Consider the following 13,347-nt stretch of genomic DNA (forward strand, 5'->3'; position numbering starts at 1 on the left):
AATTAACAAAGGGCTTCCAGCTAAAGGTTCTGTTCAGGACGTCTCGGGGGAGTCCCCCTATCCAGGGGTCTCAGGGGTGGGGGGAGGGGGGCGGGGGGGTGGTTGGCTGAGCAAGTGCAGCTTAAGAGCTGCTCGACCTTGTTAGCGGGGGGCTGGCGAGTGCGGTTCCGGCGAATCAGCTGGCGAGCCTTCACTTGCGGTGAGAAGCGCCGACTTTCTGTTCGTAAGACCAGATGGATGCAGGCGGACATAGCCGCAGGATCGGAGAGTCCAACCCAAAATCTTTAATGAGGTCGAACATTCAAACAAAATTTGCCACCAAGGCACATGAGGAAATATTAGGGCATTTAACTGAAAGGTTAATGGTCAAAGGGGTAGGTTCGGAAGAGGGTTCCAAAGGAGTGGGGACAGATGGAGTGGTCTAGGTAGGGATTTCCAAAGCTTCGTACTTACTGAAGCTTACTGAAGACAGGTAGAAGGTTTGAAATTGGGAATGGACGCAAGGGCAGAATTGGCATTGGTCGAATGCCCTGACATCTAATGTGCCTGGATGTCAGTATTTGTTTGCTGACACTGCTGTGAAGTGGCCTGGATTGTTTCGCCGTGTGAAAGGTGCTGTTTACTCGTTTGAAATGCATTAGGTGTCTGGTAGAAGCTGTGCACACATGGGCGAGGCTCGCGAATGGCCCTCTGGTTGGACATTTCTACTCCGCTCCTCCCTATTGTCAGCGCAGCAATTCCATTACTGCAAACACACGATTCTCCTACTAGAACTCTCCATTGAGTGAGTGTGTGTGAGGGGCGGGGGGCGGAGCAGAGTGCTCTACTTAGTGACCAAACCTTCACCTGCTAATGGAATGTTTACAACGCCCGTCCCCATTGCCGACTTTACAATGCAGTGAAAGTGCTTTAAAATACATTCTAATGTGATCCAGGCAGTGCGCAACAAAGGATTTATTAGAGCTCATCTCCTCACTCTGGGTCCGAGGCCAGTTTGAAATTGATATCCTCATCGTGTAGCGAAAAGGTCAAATTGCCTTCCCACCAGTATTGCTGCCTCATCAGACATGAAGATCGCTACAGGAGGTTTGGGATCTTTTTGTTTCTGTTGGATTGGAGAGAATTTAAACAATCCTTTGTACGGATTTTCCAAGGAGGATTGGGGCGATGCACAATAACGTCACTGTGGACAGGCTGCTGGACATGTGTCGCTGTTAAGGAACATCGCCTTTCAAGACCTTAAAAGAGAGTCTCGCAATTTTACGGTGCATATTTTGACTTGGAGCTGCGTCCCCTTTTCAACCTGACTGTGTTGAAACAGAGGATCCTGCCCACAGGGAATCCAGCCCGTGATATCAAAATCTGCAATTGAAACAAAACTTGGACATGTTGTGAAGTGAGGAGGGGAGTGGTGGGATTCGAGAGGAGAAAGGCAGAATGCGGAATGGGAAGACACCCGCCAGGTGACATTTAACGCAGAGAGCGGCACGGCGTCAAAGTGGTTAGCACTGCTGCCTCACAGCTCCAGGGTCCCGGCCTCGGAGGGACTGTCTGTGCGGAGTCTGCACCTTCTGATTGGGTTTCCTCCGGGTGCTCCGGTTTCCTCCCGCAGTCCAAACATGTGCAGGTTAGGTGGATTGGCCGTGATAAATTGCCCTTTGTGTCCAAAAGATTAGGTGGGGTTACTGGGTTATGGGTGAAGGCGTGAGCTTAAGTAGGGTGCTCTTTCCAAGGGCCAGCGCAGTCCCGATGGGCCGGATGGCCTCCTTCTGTAAATTCTGTGATTCTATAAGTGTGAAGCGATATATTTTAATAGGAAGGAAGAAAAAAGGTACAATTCTAAAGGTGTGGTGCTGGGGGGAGTGCGTGAGGAGTGGAACTAGCTACATTGCCCTTGTAGAGAACTGGTACTGACACGAGGGGCCAAATAGCCTCCTTCTGTCCCGTAACCATTTTATGATTCTACAAATTATTCTAAATTCAAAGCCTAGAGTTAGTTGCCAATCCTCTGGGATTAACAAAGACCAAAGAAAAGTACAGCACAGGAACAGGCCCTTCAGCCCTCCAAACCTGTGCCGATCATGATGCCCTCACTAAAAAATGACTTTCTGCCATTACTCGGTCCGTATCCTCTATTTCCTCCCTATTCATGTACCCATCGAGATGCCTATTGAATGTTGCTAACGTGCCAGCTTCCAGCACATCCTCTGGCAGCGCATTCCAGGCACTCACCACTCTGTGTGAAAAACTTATTCCGCATATGTCCCTTAACCTTTCCCCCTCTCACCTTGAACCTGTGTCCCCTTGTAATTGTCACTTCCATCCTTGGAAGAAGCCTATGACCATCCAGCCTGAGGTCTACCCTCAGCCTCCATCTTTCCAGTGAAAACAATCCTAGTTTTATTCAACCTCTCCTCATAGCCAACACCCTCAAACCAGGCAACACCTTGGTGAACCTTCTTTGCGCTCTCTCCCAAGCTTCCGTGTCCTTCTGATAATGTGGTGGCCAGAACTGCACGTAATATTCCAAATGCAGCCTAACCAAGATTTTATACAGCTGCAACATGATTTCCTGATTCCTGTACTCAATGCCCCAGCTGATAAAGGCAAGCATGCCATATGCCTTCTTAATCACCTTGGCCACCTGTGTTGCCAGCTTTAGGGAACTGTGGACCTGCACGCCCTGATCTCTTTGTATGTTAATGTTCCTCGCATTTGTCCAGATTAAACTCCATCTGCCATTTTTCTGCCCAAGTCTCCAATCTATCCATATCCTGTTGGATCCTCTGACAATCCTCGGCACTATCAGCAACTACGCCAATCTCCCGGTCATCTGCAAACTTACTAATTAGACTACCCACATTTTCCTCCAGATCATTTATATGTAGAACAAACAACAAAGATCCCAGAACTGATCCATGCGGGAAAACCACTAGCTACAGATCTCCATGCGGGAAAACCACTAGCTACAGATCTCCATTCTGAAAAACACCCTTCCACCGCTACTCCGTCTTCTATAACCAAGCCAGTTCTGTATCCATCTAGTCATCCGAATCCATGTGATTTTAGATTTTGTTCCAGTCTGCCATGTGGGTCCTTGTCAAACACCTTACTAAAGTCCATATAAACTACATCCACAGCCCTTCCCTCATCAATTTTCTTTGTCACCTCTTCAAAAAACTCAATCAAGTTGGTGAGACATGACCTTCCCCGTACAAAACCATGCTGCCAGTCACTAACTAGTCAATTTTCCTACAAATGTGCATATATTCTGCCCCTCAGCATCTTGTCCAAAAGCTACCCCACTACTGATGTCAGGCTCACCAGCCTATCATTTGCTGGATTATCACTGCTTCCTTTTTTAAACAAGGCAACAACACTGGCTATTCTCCAGTCCTCTGGAACCTTGCCTGTGGTCAAAGAGGATGTGAAGATATCTGTTAAGGCCCCAGCTATTTCTCCCCTAGCCTCCCGCAATAACCTGGGATAGATCCCACCCGACCCTGGGGACTTGTCTACCTTAATGCAATTTAGGATACTCAACACTCAACCGTTGATATATTGACGTTCTCCAGAGCGTCCACACACCTATCCCTGATCTCAACATCCATCATGTCCTTCTCCCTGGTGAATACCGATACAGAGTACTCATTAAACCACTTCCTGTGGTTCCACGCATAACCTACCTTCATTGTCCTTGAGGGGGCCTACACATCCTCTTGCTCCTCATATATGCATAACAAGGTTGTCCTGGACTGGAGCACCCAGGAATTGAAGGTTAATCCCACGACACAGTGCAGTGAGTGACACCGGGAAAATTCAGAGGGAAAATAAAAAACCGCTTCAATTCTCCACTTTCTTTATTTTAAAAAATTAGTGATAAAAACATTTGAGATGGCAAAAAAAGGCAATTTTCTTTCGACCAGGCGGGGCATTTGGAGGCAGCAGTTAATATTGTTAAAACCTGCAGGGACGCACTAACCAGATTTGGCAACCCTAAGTCAGAGAACTCAAAGGGAAAAGATGGATGTGCATGTTATAATTACGTCTGGCCCGAGATGATAGTCAGAGGGCTCCTCGATCTTGCCAAAAGCTACGCTGATAATTATCAATTGATTTAATGATTTAAATAGAATTAAATTGACATAAACAGACACTTCCTACAGGTTTAATGGAACAGATGTTTTAAACAGAAATTGAGGTAATTATCCTTTATAAATAAACCTTATTTATCATCATCTGCGATAAGAAACTGATCGCATTAGTTTAACAGCCCTTACTGGGTATGAAGTGTGTACCAAAACATCTTAACATCAGCCTTGATGTGTATTAAAAATCCATGTGAATTAACATATTGAAGACTTCACTAATCACTCAGTATTACTGATTTATTACTGATGCACTCATTGAGTGCTGCACCGTTCAATGTCTGTAAAATAAATGACGCGCAATACGTAAATACAATTATCTCTTGAGCTTTCTAACTTGTAACCAGCCAGTACAAGGAGCAACAGAAAATAAATATTTGCTTTTCCGGAATAAATCTTTATTTAAGTTTTCATTGCTCATCATTGGGTTCAGGGAGAAAGCGGCCTGTGCAACATGTCGTCTTGGGAGGCGAGCGTGTAACACGTGCGCTAGAAAATAATTGGCAACTCCAGGCCTTACACTGTATAACAAATCACATTTAAATAGCATCTTTAATAATAATAATCTTTATTATTGTCACAAGTAGGCTTACATTAACACTGCAATGAAGTTACTGTGAAACGCCCCTAGTCGCCACATTCCGGCGCCTGTTCGGCTACACAGAGGGAGAAGTCAGAATGTCCAATTCACCTAACAAGCACGTCATTCGGGACTTGTGGGAGGAAACCGGAGCTCCCGGAGGAAAGCCACGCAGACACGGGGAGAACGTGCAGACGCCGCACAGACAGGAACCCGGGTCCCTGGCGCTGTGAGGCAGCAGTGCTAACCACTGCGTTACCGTGCCGCCCATATTCGTGTCAGAAGTAGGCTTACACTAACACTGCAATGAAGTTACTGTGAAAATCAACACAGCGCAAAACACCTCAAGATGCTTCACAAGAAATTTATCAGTCCGAATTTGACACCAAGGCACAGAAGGAGATAGTAGGGCAAGTGAGCAGAAGCCTGATCTAAGAGGTAAGTTTTAGGTGGTAGGCAGAGAGAGTGCCGGAGAGTGGTAGGTGGGAATTCCAGAGCTTAGGACCCAGATAGCGGAAGCGCTCCTGCTAATGGTAGGATGATTAAAATCAGGGATACTCAAGAGATCATGAAGGTGCTTACACCTCCAAGAGTGCTCTGGGGCTGGAGAGGGGGGACAAGGTGAAGGAGGAGCGAGATTTGTGAACAGAAATTCACATTTTAAGTTCAAGACTTATTATTGACTGGACAATTGTTAACCTAACAATATTACACCTTTCATTACCCCAGAAGCAACTGTGCTGCCAACCTAGTGCACAGCCATATCTCACAAACAGCAATGCACCAGTGAACAGGTAATCTGTTTTTAGCGGTGTTGGTTGAGAAATGAATATTGACCAGGGCGGCTGGGAGTGAGTAATTCACTCACTCTTCGTCCAAAGTGTGCCAAACGTATTTTTGGCAAATCTACTTAGACCTTATAAGAATCTCCGGGACAAATATCGGCAAAACGTGGACCCAGGAAACAGATTTAAAAAAAAAAAAAAACACCTTTGATGAACAAAATCCTTTCCTTTCTGACAAATTGATACCTCGAGAAGCTAGTTCTTGGGTGTCAGGTTAATGAGGTGGATAAAGCAGTAAACAGTGAAGTAATTATCTCATTTTCGCAGGAGTGTTATTCTATTTAGTTGCCTGAGATGTGAATTTGGACGGTGAAATCTTTTCCCTGTATATCGGGCCCCGCTTGTTAACCAAATTCACTGGGTGCAGATGCTCTTGCTTGACACAGAACACATTACTTTATAAATTGTTCTTGGCAGGTGTGACTTGTGAAATGATACATACTCTAATCAACACGCTGGCCTCGTGTGATAAGACATATGGGTAAAGAGAAGGCAGATTTTTCCATCTGCTCTGTCCTCATCGGCAATCCCCCTGCTGCTCTCCCCATGACATCTCTGTCACCTCCCCCAGCTCTGCCGTGGCCTCTCTGCTTTCCCAATCATGGCCACTTGTTCACCCCTGATTTTGAACACTCCTCCATGCATTGCTTTCAGCTACCTGATCCCTCAGCTCCAGAATTCCCTCTCTAAACCTCTCCGCCTCTAGCCCTCTCCCTTGAGACCAATCTCCTCAACCAGGCTTAAATCTGTCTTGATTTATCATCTGTGGCTTGGTGTCAAAAATGTTTTGATTGACACCATGGGATTATACAGGATATACTGCACGGCGACCATTCAGCCGGAGCAGTCCACGCTCCTACCATGTAACTACCATCGGAACCAGCCCATTCCCCCTCGTGTCTTCATCCAGTTTGCCATTAAATGCGTCGAGACTATTCCTTCAACCATCTCGCTGTGGTAGTGAGTTCCATATTCTCACCACTCTTTGTTAAGTGTCTTGGGGCATTTTACTAATTCAGTATGCCGTATAAATGGAAGTGCTTGTCTTGATTATGGTTTCTGCTTCATTGACAGTGGCCTATGAATTGGTGACTCTTTGAGGGTGCGGCCAAAACTACACAGGCCCCAGTATGGTGGCAGGAACTTGGACATTTCTTGGCAAAAGAGCATGAATTAAGTGAGCGTTGGCTCCTTTGCATAAGCAAGTAGGAGACTTAATATCCATTTAAGGTCTCCACTGCTAAGTTTGGTTGCCCCTCGAGGCAGCCAATGTTAGCATTTAATCGCACTATGACTCCTGACGCTTGTTGGTCAGGTGCGTGGACACGGCCTACACCGCTTCCGCCGATGCACAGGTGGTTTTCGTCACCACTGATGTCCCTGGTGTGCACCCATCAGCTGGTGCTAGTATTAGGTTGCACCAGCACTGTCAGAGGATCAGTACTGAGGGAGTGCCGCACTGTCAGAGGGTCAGTACTGAGGGAGTGCTGCACTGTCAGCGGGTCAGTACTGAGGGAGTGCTGCACTGTCAGAGGGTCAGTACTAAGGGAGTGCTGCACTGACATGGGGTCAGTGCTGAGGGAGTGCTGCACTGTCACAGGTTCAGTGCTGAGGGAATGCTGCACTGTCACGGGGTCAGTGCTGAGGGAGTGCTGCACTGTCAGAGGGTCAGTGCTGAGGGAGTGCTGCACTGTCAGAGGGTCAGTGCTGAGGGAGTGCTGCACTATCAGAGGGTCAGTGCTGAGGGAGTGCTGCACTGTCAGCGGGTCAGTGCTGAGGGAGTGCTGCACTGTCAGAGGGTCAGTACTGAGGGAGTGCTGCACTGTCAGAGGGTCAGTGCTGAGGGAGTGCTGCACTGTCACAGGGTCAGTACTGAGGGAATGATGCACTGTCAGAGGGTCAGTGCTGAGGGAGTGCTGCACTGTCAGAGGGTCAGTACTGAGGGAGTGCTGCACTGTCAGAGGGTCAGTGCTGAGGGAGTGCTGCACTGTCAGAGGGTCAGTGCTGAGGGAGTGCTGCACTGTCACGGGGTCAGTACTGAGGGAATGCTGCACTGTCAGAGGGTCAGTGCTGAGGGAGTGCTGCACTGTCACGGGGTCAGTACTAAGGGAGTGCTGCACTGTCACAGGGTCAGTGCTGAGGGAGTGCTGCCCTGTCAGTGGGTCAGTACTGAGCGAGTGCTGCACTGACACGGGGTCAGTGCTGAGGGAGTGCTGCACTGTCACAGGGTCAGTGCTGAGGGAGTGCTGCACTGACAGGGGGTCAGTACTGAGGGAATGCTGCACTGTCAGAGGGTCAGTGCTGAGAGAGTGCTGCACTGTCACGGGGTCAGTACTGAGGGAATGCTGCACTGTCAGAGGGTCAGTGCTGAGGGAGTGCTGCACTGTCACAGGGTCAGTACTAAGGGAGTGCTGTACTGACATGGGGTCAGTGCTGAGGGAGTGCTGCCCTGTCAGTGGGTCAGTACTGAGGGAGTGCTGCACTGACACGGGGTCAGTGCTGAGGGAGTGCTGCACTGTCACGGGGTCAGTACTGAGGGAGTGCTGCACTGTCACGGGGTCAGTACTGAGGGAGTGCTGCACTGTCACAGGGTCAGTGCTGAGGGAGTGCTGCATTGACACGGGGTCAGTACTGAGGGAGTGCTGCACTGTCACAGGGTCAGTACTGAGGGAGTGCTGCATTGTCACAGGGTCAGTGCTGAGGGAGTGCTGCACTGTAAGGGGGTCAGTGCTAAGGGAGTGCTGCACTGACACGGGGTCAGTGCTGAGGGAGTGCTGAACTGTCAGAGGGTCAGTACTGAGGGAGTGCTGCACTGTCGGAGGGTCAGTACTGAGGGAGTGCTGCACTGTCACAGGTTCAGTGCTGAGGGAATGCTGCACTGTCACGGGGTCAGTGCTGAGGGAGTGCTGCACTGTCAGAGGGTCAGTGCTGAGGGAGTGATGCACTGTCAGAGGGTCAGTACTGAGGGAGTGCTGCACTGTCAGAGGGTCAGTGCTGAGGGAGTGATGCACTGTCAGAGGGTCAGTACTGAGGGAGTGCTGCACTGTCAGAGTGTCAGTGCTGAGGGAGTGATGCACTGTCAGAGGGTCAGTACTGAGGGAGTGCTGCACTGTCAGAGGGTCAGTGCTGAGGGAGTGATGCACTGTCAGAGGGTCAGTACTGAGGGAGTGCTGCACTGTCAGAGGGTCAGTGCTGAGGGAGTGATGCACTGTCAGAGGGTCAGTACTGAGGGAGTGCTGCACTGTCAGAGAGTCGGTATTGAGGGAGTGCTGCACTGTCAGAGGGTCAGTGCTGAGGGAGTGCTGCACTGTCAGAGAGTCGGTATTGAGGGAGTGCTGCACTGTCAGCGGGTCAGTGCTGAGGGAGTGCTGCACTGTCAGAGGGTCAGAACTGAGGGAGTGCTGCACTGTCAGAGGGTCAGTGCTGAGGGAGTGCTGCACTGTCAGCGGGTCAATACTGAGGGAGTGCCGCACTGTCAGAGGGTCAGTATTGGGGGAGTGCTGCACTGTCAGAGAGTCGGTATTGAGGGAGTGCTGCACTGTCAGCGGGTCAGTGCTGAGGGAGTGCTGCACTGTCAGAGGGTCAGAGCTGAGGGAGTGCTGCACTGTCAGAGGGTCAGTGCTGAGGGAGTGCTGCACTGTCAGAGGGTCAGTACTGAGGGAGTGCTGCACTGTCAGAGGGTCAGTACTGAGGGAGTGCTGCACTGTCAGAGGATCAGTACTGAGGGAGTGCTGCACTGTCAGAGGGTCAGTACTGAGGGAGTGCTGCACTGTCAGAGGGTCAGTACTGAGGGAGTGCAGCACTGTCAGAGAGTCAGTATTGGGGGAGCGCCAATTTAAGTAGATGTAAATAAAGATAGACTTTCATTTTCTAGCACATTTCAAACTCCCAAGGATGTCTCAAAGCATTTGACAGCCAGAGGAGTGTATTCACTGTTGTAAGGTAGGAAATGGGGCAACCAATTTGCATATAGCAAACCCCCACAAACAACACTGTGATAAACACTAGATAAGAGGCACGATTTACCGGCCGCATCCACTGGAATTGGGATGGGCTGTAGCCGGTAAATCCCAGGAAAGGCATCTTCCGGGATTCCCAACAGTCGCTGCGTCCCTGAGGTCTATCGAGATCTCGCCAGGCGTCGCAATTGTGGGCCGGATCCGGATTTGTAAAGTTGAGCGTTCAGTTAAGCTCACTTAACTATATCTACAGCAGAACTAACCAGCCCCGGGATCTATCACCTTCATCGAGGCGAGCCCAGCTTGGCACTATTTACCACTGGTCTCCAAAAAGGCGGACCGGGCGAAATGGCACTTTGTGGTGGTGGGGGTCACTCGGGCTATCAGAGGCCCCCGGCTGTTCGGGCTGTGGGCAGGGTGGCACCCTGGCAGTGGCACTTTTGAATGGCGCCCCAATCTCATCCTGCATTGACGAGCGTAACTCCTCAGTGCAGGAAATGCGCCTGAGTGCGGTGTTGGCTGGCCGTTCCGGGCCGAGGCCTGAGAAAATAACAGCGTCCCGTTCGATAGCGGATCGTTCCCGGTGCCCCCCCCCCCCCCCCCCCCCGGTGAAGGATCGCTTTTCCCGGCACCACAGGCCACCCCCCCTGGCCGTTCGCGCAGATTTCCCGCCGGCAGCGACCAGGGGTGAACGGCGCCGGCGGGACTCTGTCGTATCCGCCCGGCCGCTCGGCCCATCCGGGTCGGAGAATCGGCGGCCCCGCCGTTTCCAGTGGCCCGTGGCCGGCGGCGCGTGAAATGCGCCTCGGAGAATCGCGCGCCGGCGTCGTGGCGCGGTTGCGCCGATTCTCCAGCCCGCCGCGGGTCTAATATGTCGGCCCCAATGTGCCCTTGTCCAGTGGAGTAGCTCCTCACTGTCTACCTCATATCTTCCCCGTAATATCTTGATAACCTCAATTAAAACCATTCCGTGACCTTCTAAATTCGCGAGAATAAGGATTTGTCTGATCTCACCTCGTCGTTTAACCCACTGGCGGGGGGGGGGGGTGCGGGAACAGAGAATACCGCCCAGCGAACGGCCGGAGAATTCCGACCTTAATGTTTCTGCGGAAGGAAGGGTAATTAAATTCATGCTGGACAAAGGTGTTTGTATGTGTGGGGCTTGGTTTCAATTCCAACTATGCTTATTTTTTAAAATAAATTTGGAGTACCCAATTCTTTTTTTCCAATTAAGGGGCAATTTAGCGTGGCCAATCCCCCTACCCTGCACATCTTTGGGTTGTGGGGGCGAAACCCACGCAAACACGGGGAGAATGTGCAAACTCCACACGGACAGTGACCCAGAGCCGGGATCGAACCTGGGACCTCGGCGGCGTGAGGCAGCAGTGCTAATCACCGTGCCGTCCCCAACTATGCTTCTATTGTGCTGCGAGAGGGCTACAATGTGAAGAGCAAATAGAGGCTGGCAGAAGTAGCCGTTGTTACTTAGCAACTAGAGGCCTTTTAAGGTAAGAAGGTTTGAAGATAGTGCAGAGAGAAACTCTGGCAAAGAGTCACCTAACCTCGAAGCGTTAGCTCCCTTCTCTCTCCACAGAATCTGCCAGACCTGCTGAGACTGTCCAGTATTGTCTGTTTTTCCCGCATCCGCAGTAATTTGCTTTTACATTTGGAAATCGTGCCAGGGATTGATCATTTTTCAACTCTTCCAGGAGAGGCTGGGCCACGCCAAGGGAGCTGCCAAGAGACAGACATCGTAAAGAAGCAGATACTAGTGAATTAGGACAGAACCAGGGGCGGGATTCTCCGGGAATCGCCGGGGCCGGCGTGAATCCCGCCCCCGCCGGCCTCCGAATTCTCCGGCACTGGGTATTCGCCAGGGGCGGGAATCGCGCCGGTCGCCGCCCCCCCCCCCCCCCCAGCGTTTCTCCGGCCCGCGATGGGCCGAAGTCCCGTTGGTTTTATCCTGGTCCCGCCGGCGTGAATTGAACTACGTCCCTTACTGGTGGGACCTAGCGCCGCGGGCAGGCTCCGGGGTCCTGGGAGTGGGGGGGGCACGGGGCGATCTGGCCCCGGGGGTGTCCTCACGGTGGCCTGGCCCACGATCAGGGCCCACCGATCCGCAGGCGGGCTTGTGCCATAGGGGCACTCTTTTACTACGCGTCGGCCGTGTAGGTCTCCGCAATGGCCAACGTGTAGGTGACCCACCCCCGCGCATGCGCGGGGATGACGTCAGCAGCCGCTGACGCTCCCGTGCATGCGTGGACTCCCGCCGGCTGGCGGAATCCCTTCGGTCCCGGCTGGCATGGCGCCAAAGGCCTTCCACGCCAGCCGGCGGGGTGCCAACCACTCCGGGGTGGGCCTAGCCCCTAAAGGTGCGGAGGAATCCGCACCGTCGGGGCGGCCCGACGCCGGAGTGGTTCACGCCACTCTATCCCGCCGGGACCCCCCGCCCCGCTGGGTACGGGAGAATCCCGGCCCAGGTATTGTTCAGAGGAGAATTCAAGGGAAAGCAGACAAAGTGTTGTGAGAGAGAGAGTTAGCTGCAGTAACCAGAATTAAAGTGGGAAAGCAGACTTCAGAGGTAAATCAAAAGTTTGATGCAATTTCCAAATAGCCTTGGAGTCAATAGTTAAAGCAATTGTGAACAGTTTGTACAACTGTCAAGACAAAGAATTCCTGAAGGGGGAGTTGAAAATCCTGTACTGGGTTTATGGTTAAAAGTGGAGTGGAAGCTTTGAGTAAAAGAGTAATTTGGAAAACCTGGACTGGATTGTGCTGATGGAAAGTAGTGTTGGAAAAGAAGATTTTAAAGCAAGTTTTTGGGAGTGGAATTTGGAAACTCTCATGTGACAAGCATTTGGGGGGGATATTGAGGAGAAATCCATGGACATTCACTTGGGTTCAGAGTGGAGAGTATATTTGAACACAGTCAATCTGGGCGCTTAAAGGGATTTTGTGTTACTGAGACCATTGAAGCTTAAAATGTCCTTTATAGTACATGCTAATCTTAAAATCTGTGTATATTTGGTAAGGTAAGGGGAAATTTAGCAAGGCCAATCCACCTAACCTGCACATCTATGGACTGTGGGAGGAAACCGAAGCGCCCGGAGGAAACCCACGCAGACACGGGGAGAAAGTGCAAACTCCACATGGACAGTCACCCGAAGTCGGAATTGAACCCAGATCGCTGGTGCTGTGAGGCAGCAGTGCTAACCACCCTGCCGCCCGTCCTGTGTCTCTGTTCAGTTTCTAAAGAAAAGTAAAAGTTACGTCTTCTGAGTCAGGTTTCTGATCTGGGATCATCCCGTCCAGTTATAACATCAACCGGGACCCTAACGGATGGATTTTCTATCTAAATCTCACTGGAATAGAGCAAGCAAAAAAGTGTCACCATATCTATCAAGGCTGCATTTTTACATTTGCCTTGCATTCCACCGTTTCCAAAGTTTTAGTGACATCCTTAAAGATATATGGGCGCGATTCTCCGATGCCGCGCCGTTTGGGAGAATCGCCCGGGGCGACATTTTTTCACGTGACGCCGGTCCGACGCCCTCCCGCGATGCACCCATGCGGCGCGATTGGCACTATCGGGTTCTGCGCGGCGCAGTCCGGTGAATCGCCCGAGTCACCCAAAATAGCGATTCTCCGCTAACCCCGCTATTCTCCGGCCCGGGTGGGCCGAGCGGCCTACCCAATACGACGGGTTCCCACCGGCGCCGTCTCCACACCTGGTCGCTGCCGGCGGGAACAGAGCGGGAATGCTGGGGGGGATGGCCTGTGGGGGGGGGGGGGGGGGAGGAGGGGGGTTCCTGCAC

Source organism: Scyliorhinus torazame, chromosome 9 (genome assembly GCF_047496885.1).
Source record: "Scyliorhinus torazame isolate Kashiwa2021f chromosome 9, sScyTor2.1, whole genome shotgun sequence".
Classification (NCBI taxonomy): Eukaryota; Metazoa; Chordata; class Chondrichthyes; order Carcharhiniformes; family Scyliorhinidae; genus Scyliorhinus; species Scyliorhinus torazame.